Source organism: Apus apus, chromosome 15 (genome assembly GCF_020740795.1).
Source record: "Apus apus isolate bApuApu2 chromosome 15, bApuApu2.pri.cur, whole genome shotgun sequence".
Classification (NCBI taxonomy): domain Eukaryota; kingdom Metazoa; phylum Chordata; class Aves; order Apodiformes; family Apodidae; genus Apus; species Apus apus.
Window position 1 is genome coordinate 2010377 of NC_067296.1, and position 19023 is coordinate 2029399.

Below are 19023 nucleotides of genomic sequence, written 5' to 3' on the forward strand. Positions count from 1 at the left end.
GGTTTTGTGCAACCTGGTCTGGTGGGAGGTGTCCCTGCCCATGCAAGGGAGTTGGAACTGGATGATTTTTAAGGTCCCTTCCAACATTAGTGATTCTATGATTCTATGATCTTCCAATGTTTCACTATGGGCTGTGGGACAGGTGGCCAAAGACTTTTTCCAACACACTCCCTAGCAAGGAGGAAGAAGGGACCCAAACCCAGTGTACATCACATCCCCTGTGCACCTCCCACCCAGCCCCTGTCACAACACAGCTTGACATGAAGCCTGTAGGAAATGCCCAAGAGGTTCAACACCCCAACCAGTCAGAGATGACTGCTCTTGGGAGCAAACCCTGCCCAGCTGAGCACCAGCCCTCACACGTGCCCGAGGACAGGGCTGAGGATTTATACACTTCATCTGCTGTCATTGTCTACCCGGGAGGAAGCAAGTCTCTAAATTGAATTATCACAAAGAAATCAATTCCAGATCAAACCTCTGTGAAATTATAATTGCTTTAATGATCTGCAGGCTGGAATAGACAAGACCCAGGGAAAAGCATCACACACTTTTCCTCTCCAATTCATAAAGCTCCTATAGGAATCAGCCTTTGTTCACAGAGAGCATTAGTGTTTTCTAATTATGTATTAATTTAATCTACGATTAATTTTCAATTATTGTTATTACACAGGCACTTCCTTTTCCCCTCATGTGATTGCTGTGAGAGATGCTGAATTCCAAGCAGCTTTGTGGTGAGCTGACAGGCAGCAGCTTAGCCTTTTTTTAAAAGAAAGGAGAGAGAGGAGAAAAAAAAAAAAAAGCCACACTCCGAACAATCAATTTTGATGAAGACATTCAAACCAACCAAAAATATATTTCAAAAAAGACACACACAAACCTTTCTGACTCATCTGGAAGTGCTATCAGCAGCCTGCTTAGCCTAAAGGCTCAAATCACTTAGGTACAGCGTGCCTGTGGAGACTTTCATTAGAATTGACATTTTGACAAAAAAAACCCCCAACCAACCAACCCACAACCCAACTCACAACATCATGGGCAGTTCAAAAATAATTATCAAGCACAGGACAAAGGCACCCAGGGAAATGAAGTTTCACAAATCCCTCTCCTCCCTAAAGATGTGGGTGAGTATTTTATCAAAACAATAAGCAAGACTTCTTCCTTGATTAATTATAGCTGCAAAAAATAGCTCAGGATTTTCAGATTACACATTAGGAAGAGCAGAAGCAACACAGCTGTGAGCAGAGCTGGCCTGAGTGGACAGAAGGAGCTTCTGTGAATGTGGAGGGATTTAATTCTTGAATTTCACATTCCAGAGACTCTCTGCTCATCAGAAAGCTGCTGGCACTGAAGATGGACCCTCTTTGCTATGGGAAACATCCAAGAAGCCAACAGGAGGAGGAAGCACCTGGAGAGCAGAGCACATTTCAAAGCCCATTGGTTTGGCTCATCCTGCCTTTTTCATGGGTGCTGGGGAAGAGCTTCTGAGAGGGAAGGGAGAACGTGGGGACTTGAGGCCAACCTGCACCAGCTTGGCAGACTCCCCTCAGATTGCCCATATCCAGCCAGAATCACTAGTAAGAGACTTTCCAAAGGCTTCCATGGCTGTGGATCAGGGGGACTCACACACTCCCAGTGCATTTGAAACAAGAAATAAAGGCTTGGAAGTGCTGCTGCCTTTGCTGGTACAACAGGCAGGATGAGTCCATCCAGAGACCAACAGCACGACAACAATAAACACAGCTCCTGCAGTGCCACAAACCCTGCTAGGGCTGCAGGAGTCTGGGGAAGATCTTACTGTAGCCCTTCAGCCCTTGGATGTCCACCTTGGTGGATCCTCTCCTTGAGCTCACTTACCCTGTTACTGAGCTGGGATCAGCCTCTCCCAATTCAGTGAGGTGACAAAGCTAATTTCCCCACAAACTTGGGGCACACAGATCCCCCCAAAAGCTTGTAGCTCTCCCACCCCTGGAAATAAGAGGTCTACCTTGCGTATAACAATGAGCAAGGAAAGCTTTGGACAAGAGTCCAGAGGAGAAAGAATAGCCAGAATTTGAACCATCATCCCTGAATGTGTTTTAAAATCATACAGGTACAGTTCAAAGTGGCACCTCATTTTTCCATATGCTTTTAAAATGCACAGTTAATTAAGAGGTTTGGCCAGCAGCCTCCCTGGAAGTGTTCAGGTCCAGGCTGGATGGGGCTTGGAGCAACCTGGTCTAGTGGGAGGTGTCCCTGCCCGTGCAGGGGGTTGGAACTAGATGATCTTGAAGGTCTCTTCAACTCAAACCAGCCTGGGATTCTTTGATGTGGTTCAGCAGTGGGCTGGTAGAGCTGGGTTAGGAGAGTCAGATTAAAGGCTGAAATGGATGATCTCTCAGGTCTTTTCCAGCCTGAAGGACTGGATGACTCTATCCTGGTTTTTGCAAGAATAGTGAAGTATTAAGGCTACCTGATGAGCTCACAAGGTTTATTTTAGCTGTGTGGTCCAGATCTCCTGTCTGCTTTCTTACCCAGCTAAGGCCCCATGCACCACAGAGCTCTGTTCTCCTATTAAGGCTATCAAAGCAGCCATAGCAAAATCAAAAGAGTGACTCCCAATTCACAGCAGAGTATCAGTGAGCTTAGCCTGGCTCCACAGCTGTGACAGTGTTTTGGCATGAAAAAGCCAGACAGTGAATAAAATAGTCTCAACAAAAGGAAATCCCTCCCTGTGTACAACACACCCAGCTCCCCACACCCACGGCGCCTTCGGAGGTCACCTGAAATCAGGTGGATTTTTGCCTGCCTGGACACCCTGCCCTGCAGCAGGTCCCAGCCCTTTGGGGAGGAGGACTGGACCTCCCAGTCTGTCCAGCATCCAACACATACCACAGGCAAATGGAATAGCAGGGCAGATTATCACAGCCTGCCCGCAGTGCAGGCAGCCAGCGATGGAGAGGGCCAAGATTCCTGCTGGAATTCCAACAGGCCTTGCCCAGCCTGCTGCCCCTTTTGGCCTGGAGACCTCTCCTCCAGAGCAGAGGAGACTGCCACCACGAAGAGCAAGAATTTGAGAAGTTTTGAAGACAAACTGGACTGTCAGAGAGATAAAGGCAACAACTCCAGACATCTTCAATGAGTAGCACCTTCCTCTGCTGTTCCTGTGCGGGTGCCCATCGGATGGGATCCGAGTGACAGAGTGGTGGGGCTGGAAGGGACCTCTGGAGATCATCCAGTCCAACCCCCTTGCCAGAGCAGGATGCCCTACAGCAGATCCCACAGGAACACATCCAGGTTTGGGATGTCTCCAGGGATGGAGACTCCACAACCTCCCTGGGCAGCCTGTCCCAGGGCTCTGTCACCCTCACAGGAAAGAAGTATTTCCTTGTATTCAGGTTAAACCTCCTGTGCTCCAGCTTGTGCCCATTGCCCCTTGTCCTGTCCCTGGACACCCCTGAGCAGAGTCTGGCCCATCCTCCTGACACCCCTGCAGATATTGACCAGCACTGATCAGATCCCCCCTCAGCCTCCTCCTCTCCAGCTGAGCAGCCCCAGCTCTCCCAGCCTTTCCTCACAGGCAGATGCTCCAGCCCCTCAGCACCTCAGTGACCTGTGCTGGACTCTCTCCAGCAGCTCCTTGTCCCTCTTAAACTGGGGAGCCAAGCACTGGTCCCAATATTCTAGATGTGGCCTCCCCAGGGCAGAGCAGAGGGGCAGGAGAACCTCCCTTGTCCTGCTGGCCAGGCTCTTCTTAATGCACCCCAGGATGAAATTGGCCTTCTGGGCCACCAGGGCACATTCTTGGCTCACGGTCAGCCTGTTGCCCACCAGGACACCCAGATCCTTTTCCCCAGAGCTGCTCTCCAGCAGGTCAGCCCCAACTTGTACCATCACCTGCTTTACAGCTGGTGTAACAGCAAACAAGCACAGATGTTACAATGCACTGAGAAGGGAGGTGTCACAAGGAACCTCAAGGCTTTCTTTAGCATTTGGGGCCTAAAACAGAATACAGTTTATTTTCATATACATATATATACACACACATATACATATGTATATATATACATATATATACACACATGTATATATATACATATATACACACACACACACACATATATATATATATATATGCATGCAGCTCTAAACCCCCTTGCCTTGACCTTGCAGAGGTGTAGCACAGCATTTTAAAGAGACCAGCAAGCACCTCTGTGGCAGGAACCTGGAAGTCCAGCACAAGTGTCTCCAAACACAAGGGTCACCAGCTCCCACCACCTTCAGAGACTGGGCAGTGGTTATTATTGGCATTTTGACACCTGAGGCTCCTGAGGTCAAGGATGTGCAATTTTGAGGTGCTGTTTATTTTTCATAAGCCTGCTGCTAGCCCTCTTGCTCCAACGGTTGCAAGATTAAATCTTGCAGAATACATCTTGGAGAAAAGATCCCTGGAGAAGTTCAGGCAGCAAGAGGTAGAGGGGAAACAAAAGAACAACACTCAATAAAACGATACAGAATTTGAAATCATGAGACCCCTTGTTATTTGGGGGGAACTTATCTTGGAACAGAAAAGGGCAGCAAGAATATCAAGAATGTAAGATGTATCTATAGAGAAGAAAAGGTTAATGAAAGACAGTTTACTCAGAAAACACCACAAGCAGGAAGAATGCTTTTTGATTCAACTTTTTAGCTCGTTGTACCAGATTATTACTTTGAAAGGAGTGAAATTCCACCCCAGGGAAACGTGCAGCTGGGAGGGCAGGGTACGGATGTGCAGGGCTCTTGCTGAAGTTTCACACACGACTTCTCTGAGCCCTCCCCAGTTTGCACCTTCATGAAACCCTTGGCTTTCTCCCCCTTTACAAGGCATGAAAAGGTACCTCTCCCATCCCCTCAGCCCCTTTCCCAGGAGGACAGGGTGACACACACACAACCACCAGCACTTGAAGGCTCCAGCCTAGGCTGGGCAAGCTCCTCCTCTCACTGCAATACAGATAAAAATGAAATTTTGTTAAATTGCTTGGTCTGGCTTTTTTTCCTTCCTTTTAAACCAAGTAACCCACGCTAACCTGCAGCTAAACCCCACAGTTCAGGAGGCACTGCTGATATCTGTAAGGAAATCAGTCCTGTTCCAAGGGACAAACAAGATCTCATCAACGACATCCAGTGTCACTTTCTTATCTAGAGCAGTCTCAAGCTCTGCCAGGAGACACTTTGTTTTGAACATTATTTCAAGGACAACCAAACCTACAAGCTGCCCACAGCAAAAGGGGCTGGTTTTTGCAGGGCCATGTTTTATACATGATCCAGCACTGCAGCTTCAGGAGCACACTGCTTTGAAGAGCTACTGCTTACGGATCTGGGATTTGAATAAACTGGAGCAAGCAGGGACATGGGATTCCCAGCTCTTTGTGGCATTCCTGTGTGATTTAAGATCAAAATATAATCTGTGTGCAGATGGAGGCAAATCAAAGCACACCCTTGGTCACCCCTTGGTGCAGCAGCAGCAGGACAGGACTGGCAGGCAGGATCCCCCAGCCCAGCACCACATTTCAACTTGGACTTTAGTAACACAAGCTAATGGGGACAACCTCAATGAAGTGCTGGAGCCACAAAAGTGTCTGATGGACTCTGACAGTGACTGTTTGCTCCTAAATCAGCAACAGGGATGTTCAGCTCCACAGAAGAAGTGACTTATTCAGAGGCTCCAGGGCCAGGCAGGGTGCAGAGCCCAGTCCCAAGGTCAGCCTCAGGGGCATAGAATCACAGAATGGCTTGGGTTGGAAGGGACTTTAAAGCTGGGTCATTCTGTGATAAACCCTAGATCCTCTGTGTCTGTTTTTAATGGATTCTTAGGGTCCCAGGGGTCCCATGTTCACATTTTTCCTCTGCAAAGCTAGGGAGCTTCCTTCTGTGAGAAGCAAAGTTCTCACATCATCACGTAACAAAGAAACATGTAGAAACCAGCCAGACTGGTTTAGATCCCCTACTCCATGAACTGGGGTCATACTAAGGAGATGAGAGATTTGTAGGAACTGCAGTTTTGATCCCCACTAGTTTCACCCAAGCAGAACATCTTCCACAAGACCAAACAGATCTGGACCTGAGGCCATGTCCATCAAGCAAAGGGAGACTCTCAACCATTTTAAAGGCTGTTACTTCAGCTTCCTAACATGGTTCTGGGAAAGCCAGGTCAGCTGTTTCCAACTCCTTCTATCCTCCACCACAACCCGAGGCAGAACAGGCCAAGAAATACCAGAACAGGAGTGGCCAGGGGAAGGAGAAGGGAGAGTAACTTGCATTTTAAAAAATACAGCAAAAGCAACACAAGCTTCAGAGATTAAGAAAGAGGCTTTTCAGAGCAAAGCAAGAGGCATCTGCTGGAAGCACAGAGTAGGAGCATTTAGTGCTCTGAACTGTGAGGCTAATCCCATCTGACACTCCATCCACCCTGGATACACAGCTCAGATAAATCTTTCATCAATAAAGGTCATTGTCACAAACCTGAAACAGACTGCAAAGCCAACACATCCTGCACCCCCAGCCCCTCTGGGGTCTTCCCTTCAGGACATTCCCAGGAGCCAACACGCTGATTCTGTGCTTCTCCCTCCCTGGGTGCAAGAAGGCAACGCTGTCAAGTTCAGTCCTTGTACAGAACTGAACACACATCTGACCTACATAGAAAGCACAGATGTGAGTAGCCTCACATAACACTCCCTAGATTATCTCTTTTTTTTTTTTTTTTTAATGGAAAAAAAAATAATTAAAAAAATAAACCACCACCTGCTTTGCCTGGAAAATGTGCAGGAACAAGAGGCAGCTCTAGGCAGTGGTACTGCACCAGGCTTCAGACTCACACTCCAGATCACCACATTCATCAATTTTTAAAATACACCTTCCAATGGATCATTTTCAAGATTAAGACAGCTTTTGTTAGCAAGACTGGAAGCACTGGGTAGGAGTCTGAAGGATCCACATCTGTCCCACATGGACCTTTGCAGTTTAGCACGATGGTTGATGGTGATGAGACCTCACCTGGATTATTGTGTCCAGTTCTGGAGCCCCTGACATAAAAAGGACATGGAGCTTGTGGAGCAAGACCAGAGAAGGCCACGGAGATTATGTGAGGGCTGGAGCAGCTCTGTTCTGGAGACAGGCTGAGAGAGTTGGGGTGTTCAGCCTGGAGAAGAGAAGGCTCCAGGGAGACCTTGGAGCACCTTCCAGTGCCTGAAGGGGCTCCAGGAAAGCTGGGGAGGGACTTGGGACAAGGGCAGGGAGGGATGGGATGAGGAGGGACAGTTTCAAGTGAATGGGGGGAAATTTAGGTGAGATACTAGGAAGAAATTCTTCCCTGTGAGGGTGGTGAGACCCTGGCCCAGGCTGCCCAGGGAAGCTGTGGCTGCCCCATCCCTGGCAGTGTTGAAGGGCAGGTTGGATGGGGCTTGGAGCAACCTGGGCTGGTGGGAGGTGTCCCTGCCCATGCAGGGGGGTTGGGACTGGATAATCTTTAAGGTCCCTTCCAACCCAAACCAGCCTGTGATTTTATGATACTAAGTCTTCATGCTCTGCCAACAGGCACAAGCACCTCCTCAGCAGCAGCCTCCCTCCTACAGACCAAGCCAGCACAGGCAAAGGGCATGAACTTTCAAAAGCATTTTCTTTTCCCAACCAGCATCTCAGTGGATCTAAAGGCCATTTTCCAACACAGCACAAAGCTTTCTGGCTCACAGCACTCTGCATCATCACAGGTTGCAGAGACACTTGGTACTGCTCCCCTTCCATTACAACCAGGGAATAAAAAAAGCATCTCTATTAATAAGATACTGCTGAGCTGCTTTGTCCAAATGCATTTTGCCCTGAGATGTGGCAACTTTTCAGCCTGAGCAGCCTGTTGAAGTGTGGAGTTCCTCCTCATTTTGGGGAGTTCTAGGGAACACTCACAGAGTGTTTACTCTCCATCCTTGCTACAGAGCAGCCACCCCACTGTGAGGACTTGGGGCAAGCTATAAATCACTCCCATGACTTCATGGGTAAAAGCCTCTGACTCGCTGAGCCAGAACCCCACGCTCCAATATTTCACAACAAACTATAAAATATAGATGTTTATGCTACATATATGGCTAAAATCTATTCATTCTGAGGCCACAAGCACTGTGTTTCCACCCCCCAACCCCCCCCTTGCAAATCAGTATTTGAACAGGCATACATCATCAGCTAGAAGCACACAAAATTGGATGGTGATACAGCATCTGCAAATTGAACTGCAGAAGGAAATGATAATAAAAGCAATGAATGCAGAGGAGAGCCTGGATCCCCAGTGCACCCGCAGCCTCTTCCCCCAGGCTGCTGCAACCACTCGTTTCCCAAAGCACCTTCCAGCTGGGCAACCCCTTCCTCACCCCGAGCCCTCCAGGAGCTCCTCTCACCAGTATTTTGGAACATGCTACAGGGCTGAGGCTGATCCTGCATTTCAATAACAAGCCAGTGATGCTCTGCCTTCCAGGGGAACTCGGCGAAGGGGTCGGTGTGAGCTGTTACCATTTAATGCTCACAGAAAAAGAAGGATCTGCATGCATGAAGTGACCAGCAGAAGCAGACTGAGTGATGACTGATAAATCTTGCTTCCTGTTCAACTTGAGCTTCGGGGCTTTTCTGCCCTGAATACCCACCTCCACCATCTCCTGCCTGTTTTATATAGAGCAAACGTTTTCCTGTGGTGGGGTATTTTTTCCCCCAAACCTGGCAGGTCTCTGTGCTCAAAGGGAAAGGAAGGAAGAGACCCAAAGTTTATTTTCCAAACTGCCAGCAGCTCCCTGTGCCAGGCATCATTTCACTGCTGCATTCCCCCCCCTGAGCCCTCCCATCCCTTCCCAGCAAGAAAAGGAAAGATCCCACAGTGGCCCTAAGGGAAGAGCATGTTGGTTTTGCACAGGATCCTCCTCACCAAAGGGAGCACTGGTAGTTTTTGCCTTGAAATGAAGTAGCACTTGGATTTTTTTTTTTTTCTCTCCTGGAACTCCTGCTGCTTTCCAGACTGGGCTGGAAGGTGAATCCAGGAGAAGCAGAGCAAAGCATGGGAGCAGAGAAATGCTTGATATATATTTTGATATGTATTTTGGCTGAAAGAGCTTTATTCTCCTGGACCACATGCACAGCCAGTTCACTTTGGGAAAAGAGGTAACTTAAAATACCCTTTGTAAGGTCTGCTAGCAGAACAGAGCTGAAGGACTGCAAGAGATGATCAGTGGTTAAGTCCATCTTCAAAGTGATTTGGGGAGCTGCTGAAAATAAACAAGCAATCAGGGCCCAGGAGCCAGGGTAAAAGCTGGCAAAGAAATTGCTTTTTTTCCTAGGCAAACAGAAGGTGGTTAATAGCTCAGTTCAGACAGGCTGAGCTCCCTCCCCTCATCACACAAGCAGGGCAAGAGACCAAATTTAATTTCTTCCTCACAAGTTTAATTAAAATCATCTAAGCCCTTCCTGCCTCTCTGCTGCCACGAGGTGTGGTTCTGCTCACAGGAGGTATCAGCCAACTCTGGCTTATTAACACACCCTTCCAGAAAATGCTGTTTATGCCACAGTAAAATGGCAGGGGAGCCCATCTGCAGGGACGGGCTCCACTCCTAATTAAGAGGGAAAAACAAAGCCCACCTTTGATGTGGATCAGTGGCAGCAGTCGTGCCCCACGTGCTGTGAAGCTGTTCCACAGCCTCAGCCTCACGGGGGGTCCTTCCAGTGGAAATCAGCCTGGGATGTTTCCCTTCACCATCACCTGTGCCCCATGGGTGCTGAGATGCCACTGGAGGCAAAGGGTGGACACTGGCTGCATCACGTGAGCTGGACCAAGGATTTTTCTGGACTTTCATAAATACAGACATTTCGAAGGCAGTTCTATGGTCTAGGATCCCATCCTTGTGACATGATCCCAGTAATCCGTGCCTGCACCTGCCTGCAGGGATGTGGTGGTGGGATCTGTCCCTGGGCTTGGGGACCAGCCTGGGGGAGAAGAGATGAGACCTCTCAAAGCCATCACAGACAGGAGCAGTATGTGAGCATGGCAAAATGTTATTGGCCTGCTGAAACACACGAGCATGACTTGCACACAAGACTAAATTCTGCAGCAAGAGCTAAAAAACAGAAGTTAAAATGAAGCCGAAGTTACTAGAGGGGCTCAAGAGGATTTCTGCAGTGCTTACAGCTCTCACCAGCTCCTGAAGGAAGCCCTGCAGGGCTTGCAGTTGGTGAGAGCTGTAAACACTGCACATGGCTGCAGAACCAACAGTCACAAGCAAATACCTGCTCTATAAGCAAGCAGGGACAGAAGCCAGGAGCTGCTGAACCACCAAGCCATCACAACATTGCCCTTCCAGCAGGAATGTGCTCAGCCAGGCCACGCACCACCAGGTCCCAGAACAGTCAGAGTTTCTCAAATCTATCTAGGAGAAAAAAAAAAGAGGTTGGAAAACCAACCCTTTGCAATCTTCTAAATAGGGGCCATATCTCAGACCAGGAGAGTCATCTTGATGTCCTAGCAAGGATACAGCTGAGAAGAGCAAGTGAAGGCCAGGTGAAAGGTAACACCAACCCCACCACCTGCCACTTGGCTGTCACACGGCAGCCACAGACACAGTTGCCTCGTGTGGTCAACGTCCAAACCTCTTCCTTGAAGCCCCACATCACCCTTATTTCACCAAGACAGCAGGCTTCCTCACCAGCTCAGTACAAACAGACCTCCCACCTCCAAACAGAGGCGTTTTCTCCCTGGGCAGGAGGGCTGACAGAACCAGCACTGCCCCTGCCCTCCTAAAGGAAGCATTTTTCTCACAAATGCTCCCAAGACAGTTTTCCAAAAAAAAACACAACCAAAACCAAAACAAAACCCAACTAAAACAGTTTGCAAAAAGCAGAGAGAAAGCTTGAGATTTAGACTAACAAAGACATCAGGAGCCCAGGTGGGGAACATCTGCAACTACCTCCTCCATCCACCTTGAGCCCTTTGCTAGTCCTGCATTCAGGAATTAATACATTAAAATGAAAAACAGTGTCGAGCTGTTCCCAGCTCCCAGATTGCCATCATTCCCAGGAGATCTCTCTGGCAGAAGCTTTCACCCTTATTTCCATGTCTAAATACACTCTTAAAAGGCAGGACTCCCCCGCGGGGTACAATGTTCTCCCTCCAAGGAAGGTGGGACACAGCAGGAGCCACTTAATCCTGACACAGCAGGAGATGGAGCTGCACTGCCTCAGCTGCTGCTCTTGCTCGGATATTTAGTTTGTCCATTCTTATTCTGCTTGTAGCAGCAATGAGAGGATGAGTTCACATTCACTCCCACTGTGGCTGTGTTTGTTGAAATATAAGCTGCTTGTGAAAGCATCAGATAAAGCTCTGCCACTTTTCAGCACCTATTGTTTGGTACCACCACACACCACACTCAGGAGGTGCTGGAGACTTCACCTGGGAGCCACTGAATTCACAGACACAGCCCAGAGGTGCCTGTGCTATTTCCCTCGCTCTTGTTTTCTTAGGAAAAACAAAACAAGCAAACAAACCCAACAACCTGGCATTATGTTTTCTATTTTAGAAAAAGGCTTCTTGGAATAAAAAAAAACAACAACAAAAGGACAGTTGGGTACCATGACTGGTAAAGCTTCCAAATGGATGTTCAGTGCAGGAAACACTGCTGTGGGTGCAGAAATGCTCCCAAACCCAAGCCTGGCACCCTGTAGATCAGCTCCAGCACGGGGGAGAAGCAGAAGCTCAGAAGCCCTTAAATCAATGGGGGACCTTCCCTGAAGAGGCAAGGCCAAGTCTTGCCTCAGGAGCTTCTCCCTGGCACACCCTGCTCTGTGTCAGTATTTGGTTTCATCATGTTCCCAAAGCTTGCTTTTAAAAACAAACCCCAAAACCTTCTTCTGAGGTGCCAGTGACAGATGCAGGATCCACCTGCCTCCCCAAGAGCCCTAGCAGCTCATCAGGCCCCAGAGCAGGATTGCTGGTGCTGAGCAGTAACACAAGAGGCACAGGGATGAGTCCTGCCCCTCGACAGCCCTTCCCTGGGAACCCAGAGCGAAGTCCTCTCGGGTGAGGTTAACTCCAGGGATGTTCCTCCTGCCCTGGTGACCCAGCTTGGGTCACTGCTGACCAGGCCAGTGCTGCTTTCAGGTGGCTAGTTTTTGAAACAAAAGCTGTTCTCATGTTATTTAAGAAGCGGAAGTCAGGACAATTCTCTCAGTGCTTCATCTTTCTTAAACTGGGAGCTGACAAAACCAGAGACTGCAGACGATGCACTTTTCCCCATCCAGCATCATCTGTCACATCACCCTGCACGCTGCCCCCACCTCAGGCTCCCCAGAAGGAGCTTCTCCTGTTTGCCCACAGCCTGGCAACAGCAGGATACTGTTTCTGATTAAGCTGCAAGAAACTTGAGAAGCCACAAGGAAAAAGCTTCAGGTTCACTGTTTACATGCATACATCTTGTGACACACAAGCTGAGGATTTCTTAAGACATGCAAAAGCAAAAAGTCTTTGCTCATTGTTCCAAACCTTGGCTCTGATAGTTCCAGCATCTTAAATGCAAAACTAGACACAAGCAGATGTGTCTTCTGCAGCAGACTGGAGTCCATCTCTGCCCCGTGTCACCTCAATTCTGCCTTTTGTAAAGCACATGAAACTAATTTTAACCACAGATGGAGCCTGCAGACATCTGATGGTCTAATTAAACATACACCTTCAGGTGGGAACCACCGGGTAACGTTACTCAGGTGAATTAAACAGGTATGGTAGGACTGGTGACAAACCAGAACCAGACACAGTTCACACCACGCTGAGGAAGGCAGCAGCATTCTCGTGCACAGCAGCAAAATCAACTTAATCACAAATGACAACTTCTGAAAGCCTTTCCTTTGGATTCATCCTTGGCATTTTTCTAGGCCAGCTCGAAAACAAAAGCTTTGTCTTCTTAAAATGCAGTTGCCTGAGGCACCTCTAAGAAAAGTGGCATAACTCAGGTCTGAAAAATGCCTCCTGGGTTTCAGGTTCTCCTAAGAGCCTCTTTGCTATTCAGCTTAATTCAGATTACCCAGATCAGCATGAACTCTGCAGATTTAGCCTCAGCTACCAACACAGGTATTAAAAAAAAAAAGAAAAAGCAAAAGCAAAAAAGCAGCACATATTTAGGACTATTTTTAAAGGATATGATTAAAGCTTCACAGTTACAAAAGAATAACTTGTTATTGATCCAAGTGGTTCCTCCCTCCCTCTCCTCCTGTAGGTTTATAAACACTCTCCAGTTACAGTTTATTCTGAATTTCACTCCATTTAGTTCAGATTATTTTCTTCTAGCGTGTTTTTTTCCTTGCTGGGTGTTTTCAACCCTCCCATCACAAACCTCAGGCTCCGAGAAGAATGGGCAACTTGTTTTGGCACCAAAACTTGGGCTGAAAATTGGATTCCTTCTTTCCTTTCCCTTCCCCAGACCCTCTTCATTTCAGCATTCTGCAAGCAATGCTCCTACCCCAGGAGCACAACCCTGTGCCAGGCAAGACAGTAACTTAATGGGAGGGGGCAAGGCAGGGAAAACAGCCATTCTCTCCAAGACCAGCACAGCTATTTCTATAATTAACATCTTGGATAATTCTACAGTATCTCTAGCACATCAAAGATTTTTGTATCCATAGGCCATTTTCTTTGAGGAGATGCATGTTTGCTTCTAGGTTGGAAAACTCCTTCTGCAGCCACCAATAAAGAACTCAAATCAAAAGAAGTTCTGTTGCTTTTATTGAATAATTTGGGATAAGAAGAGCTGAAAGCTCTCTTGGTGCTGTGTTAGGAGTCTTTATTTTCAGGAATGATCAAGTCCTATCACTTATTCCACATAAACAGTTTGCTGTCAAGAGCTTTAATTCTCTCTTTACAACCCCTAAATAAAACATCCTTCCAAAACATGCTGTCTGCTTCTTGTCTGTTCTAAAGAAAGGGGTTCTTAGGAGACCCATCTCCTGCTCCTTTGCCATTAGCTTGACAGAAGGAAAATACCAGCAATCCTTCCTGGGCACGGTGAAGTAAACGAGTGTCTGTTTTAACACATGCACCTCATGAAGAAAGGCACCTGATGAAGAAAGGCAGCACATGCAGACAAGCCCAACGCTGCTCACCCAAAGCCAGAGTCAAAAAGACTTCCAGGAATGCCAGTGATAAAACCTGTGACAAGCTGTCACGGAGAGCAGGCAGCCCCTCAGCCGTGCCTGAGAGCCACACTGTCGTGGTGTGACCCGAGGCTGCACTCGTGACAGAGGCTCCTTACCTCCCTGGCCACCCATGAAGAGCAGAAAAAGGCAGTTCTTCCCTTCTCACCACAGCACAGGTCCCTCACCCAGGAGCTCTGCCGTGGGCTCTGCTTAGAGAACAAACTCCTTCCCCTGTCCTTTACCTTAGGAGAAAATAACTCCAAGAGCCCAAACCGGAACAAACTGCGGAATAAAGGCCAGGACAAAATGCAAAGGAAAGCAGCCCCTGCCCTGCTCACCCAGGAAAGGAAAGGAAAGCAAAGCCGGGCGTGGGAGAGCAGGGGTCCTTATGGGGGGCCATGCAGGGGTCCCGCAGCACAGCCCGCACCTCCCGCCGGCTGCTCCTCCGGGATGGCAGCCAGGATCGCTCCCAGCCGGGGAAAACAGGCTCAGCCCGGACCCTGCTCCCAGCAAACACCAGCCCCGGGGCCGGCGCGGCCCCTGCCAGCTCCGGGGGCACCGGCAGGCACAGGCTGCCCACCCGGCTCCCCACGCCCTGCCTCCCGCTGTTGATCACCTTACGGGATTTATTTTGCGGGGGAAGAGACATCAAGAACTCCCCTCAATAGGAAATAAAAAAGGTCTTTTATTCCGGCCTCAGGAGCGAGGCTCAAGTCAATCCTGATGCTCTCGACTCCAGCCCGAGCGGAGGAGCTGCCCGAGCTGCTGCCGGGAGGTGGGGGAGCCCCGGGGGGGCTGCAACCCCAGCACAGGCTGCTGCCCCAGCCCCACACCCCACACCTGCCCCAGCCCCACACCGTCCCCAGACAAAACAAACAAAAAAAACCAAACAAGCAACCAACAAAACCCGGAGAATTCTACTTGGAAGCGCTGCCGGGCAAACAAAGCTGCACATCCACGCCGTGAAATGGCACAAACGCAGCCTGTGCCTTCTGACCGCAACAGAAACTAGCACAGCCAGCCAGACCGACGGCTCAGCCCTCAGAGAGGAGCCCAAGCCCTGGCAGCCAGCGCCGGGCTTCAGCCATCCCCTCCAGCACTTCCAGAAATCTCCAACCCCACCACAGTCGAGACAGGTAACATGCCCAAATGCTGGCACGTTGCCCTGGAACAAACCGCGGGGCTCCACACCACCAGGCAGGGCGGGGATCTGCCGGTCACCCCGTTATTCAGCCCGTTTTACCGGTACGAAGCCTCCCGAGCAGCCCCCCCCCCCCAGGAGGACCCTCTCCCAGAGGAGCCGGGGATTCCTGCTGCGCAGGAGGCAGAAAGTAACTTGCGATGGTTCCCGTCACTTTGCGGACACCCCTGGCCACCGAGCCCCCCACCCGCGACCCGCGTCACGGGTGTCCCGAGCACCGGGACCCCGGCCCCACGGCGAGGAGGACAGGGGGTCTGAGCCCTAGAGCCAGACCCCAGCCCCACGGCGAGGAGGACAGGGGGTCTGAGCCCTAGAGCCAGCCCCCAGCCCCACGGCGAGGAGGACAGGGGGTCTGAGCCCCAGAGCCAGCCCCCAGCCCCACGGCGGAGCGGGTAAGGGGGTCTCAGCCCCAGCCCCCCGCCCCACACGGGAGGGGGCCGCGGTTTTCCCCCCCGCAGACGCTTTTCCAACGCCCAAGTTTCCCGTCCCGCAGGTGCCGGCACCTCCGCGCTTGCTCCAGCCTTCCCAAGAAAAGGGAGGAAAAACGGGGAAGGGAAGGGAGGGAGGGCAGAAAAAACAACGCCAGAAAAGCAGTGACTAGAAGAGAACACACTGAAGGGGGGGAAAAAAAAAAAAAAGAAAGAAAACAAAACAAGCAAATAACACAAAACCATCGCCACAAGGACAACCCCTCCTTCGGCAGATGAACCCCCCAGCGAGGAGCAGCCCCGGGGGAGCGGCCGAGGAGGCAGCGGCAAGAAGCACTCACCGGGCGGCCGGGCAGCGGCGGCGGAGGAGGAGGAGGAGGAGGAGCGGGAGCGGGAGGAGGAGGAGGAGGAGGAGGAGCGGGAGGAGAGGGAGGCGGCCCCGGCCCGGCCCGGCCCGCCCGTACACGGCACCGCGGGTGGGGGGTCCCGGGTGGGGGTCCCTGCCCATCCCCGGGGCCGCCGGCGAGCGGGGCCGGGCTGGGTCGGGCCGGTGCCGCCGGGCCCCGCAGCTCCCGGCTCCCCGCACGGTGGAGGAGTCCAGAGCAGGGAGGGGGGTGGGCGGGTGGTGCCGGTACCGGCGCTGGTCCGTGCCCCATCCCACCCCCCCCGGGTCTATTTACCCCCAGCACCGCTCGCTCTGCGCTCCCCCCAGCTTGGCCGGGACCGCCGCTCGTACCCACGGCCCGAGTGTGGGTAGCGGAGCTCCCGGGGTCCCTGGGCTGGGGGTCCCGGGGCTTGGGGGTCCGAGGAGTGGGGGTCCGAGGAGTGGGGGTCCCGGGGGCTGGGGGTCCGAGGAGTGGGGTTCTCGGGGATGGGGGTCCAGGGAGTGGGGGTCCCGGGGGCTGGGGATCCGAGGAGTGGGGTTCCCGGGGCTGGGGGTCCCGGGGGATGGGGGTCCGAGGAGTGGGGTTCTCGGGGATGGGGGTCCAGGGAGTGGGGGTCCCGGGGCCGGGGGTCCCGGGACTCCAGCTCTGCCGCTCCTCCCCGGCTGATCCCCCGCAACACACGGATTCTCAGCGTGGCTTCTCCACTCTGTGATTGCTCCTCACACGCACGAGGAAGAAAACAGTTCTCGTGGGGATCAGAGGTTTTCCTCCCAAAGCTCCCGTCCAGCAGCGCATCCCTCGGGATGTGCGGGGAGCCGAGGCTGGCAGCCCTGGCAGCGGGGGGAGAGGCAGATGCAGTGACAGGGCTGGACAGGCGGGTCTCACTAACTCGTGCCTGGTGTGGTCCCGAATCAGGTCACCGGGACATTTATCCTGCGAGTAATTTGTGCCACAGCTCTGCAGCACGTTCTGGAGGAGAGAAACTCACCTGCAAGAGCAACCGTCACAGTCCTGCTCCCTGCAGCACTTCAGCAGCTTCCTGTGCAGACGTTTCTGGGACAGGATTGTGGCTCGGATGATTAACTGGCAAGCAAGGCTGAGAAAGTCCCTGTCCCACCCCGCCCCTTCCCCAGAGTGTTCCCCATGGATCCCAGTGTAACTATGGTGGCACTGAAGTTACACAAAACTACCTGGAATAACGATGCTTGTTCCTGCCCAGGCTGGTGTGGGTGGCAGGGTGCTCAGAAATTCTGCAGGTTGGGTTGTCCAGCAGCAGGAGACCCCTTACTAAGGTGAAGTCTCTTGCCAGCATTAAAACCTGCTTGACTGTGGGCTGGAGATGTCTGGGCACCTCCCAACCCAAACGTGAGGAATTGCTTGTGCTTTCAGCTTAATTTTTCCTGGACAGCTCACTATCTCTTCCAAGTTCAGGCCAGCAGGGCAGGCTTCCCAAAGAGAGGTTGAAAGGCACCACATCAGCTTCCCAGTGGAATACGTTGGCTTTTCCACTGAAATATAAATACCCCAGTCTGCCATGGGATGTTGGGCTCCTGCTCTCCATGGAAAACAATCTTCTCCTAGGGTTTTGCTTCCCAAAATCACTCCCTCAGGCTGGGGGGAGACAGTGGATCACAGGATCACAGAATGGTTTGGGTTGGAAGAGACATTGAAGATCATCTAGTTCCAAGCCCCCCTGCCAGGGTCATAGCACTTCTGCATGCAGGGTACCAAGGTGCATATCCTGGACAGGGCAGCCTCCTGGTTTCTTTCCAGAAGGAAGACCAAGGGGCACCAAATTATATTTTTCTATGGACCTATGCAGGAGTATTTCAGAATCATAGAATTAGAGATCATAGCATGGTTTGGGCTGAAAGGGACCTTATAGATCATCTAGATGAAGGGGCCTTCTACATCATCTAGCTCCAACCCCCTGCATGGGCAGGGACACCTCCCACCAGCCCAGGTTGCTCCAAGCCCCATCCAACCTGCCCTGCAACACTGCCAGGGATGGGGCAGCCACAGTTTCCCTGGGCAACCTGTTCCACCTGTTAACAGAATAATTGAGTAACATTTTCCCAGTGTTGGGGCGTTCAGCTCTTGGACCAAAATTCACAGAATCACAGAATCACCAAGGCTGGAAAAGACCTGTAAGATCATCAAGTCCAGCCTATGACCAACACCACCACATCTCCAGACCATGGCACTAAGTGCCACATCCAGCCTTTCCTGGAACACCTCCAGGGATGGTGCCTCCACCACTTCCCTGGGAAGTCCACCCACAAAACCCCCAGTACCATCTGTAACCTACAAAAGAAGGCCCTTCTCATGTTAGTCCAGACTTAAGTTTTCATCAAAACCTGATTTTCTTTCAAGTCCCATTTATTACTGCTTCACAAACACTTTCAAGACTATGGGTGGGAAGCGATACAAAAGCAGCTTTCATTATTCATTAAGGACAAGTGATGCAGGGCTTTTGGAAGGGAATAGAAAGTACACACACTTTTCTGCTCTTAAAACAATTACTTCTTAACACTGCAGAAAGGAGCTCTCTCCAAGGAGAGCTGCAGTTTGGATGCTTTTAAAGTTAAGTCTCTTGATCACAAAAAGAATTATTCTCCCCCTCTGCTCTCTCTGCTCATTCCTGAGCAGAGATCCTGGGAAATGTTTTCTTTTGTCATTTTTATTAAAAAAAAAATATTTAGATGCTTGTTTCTGGGGTTGTCCCCTTTGTGGGTTGGTAATTGTGGAGTTGGAGACCTGTCATGAGAATAAAAAGCTGCAGCTACAGAGCAAACCTGCAGCAGGTTTGGAAGGAGAATTGAGGAGCCACAGAATCCCAGGAGAG

General features: G+C 50.8%; 1 protein-coding gene across 1 annotated transcript in view; it reads right to left on the reverse strand.

The window, feature by feature from the left end:
• RALY (RALY heterogeneous nuclear ribonucleoprotein) overlaps nucleotides 1–16219 on the reverse strand; it is a 120805-nt gene extending 104586 nt beyond the window's left edge. Inside the window, exon 1 of the mRNA XM_051633534.1 lies at nucleotides 16134–16219. The gene's annotated coding sequence lies outside the window, so the exon portion shown is untranslated. The remainder of the gene's footprint in view (nucleotides 1–16133) is intronic.
• Between the last annotated feature and the right edge of the window lie 2804 nt (nucleotides 16220–19023).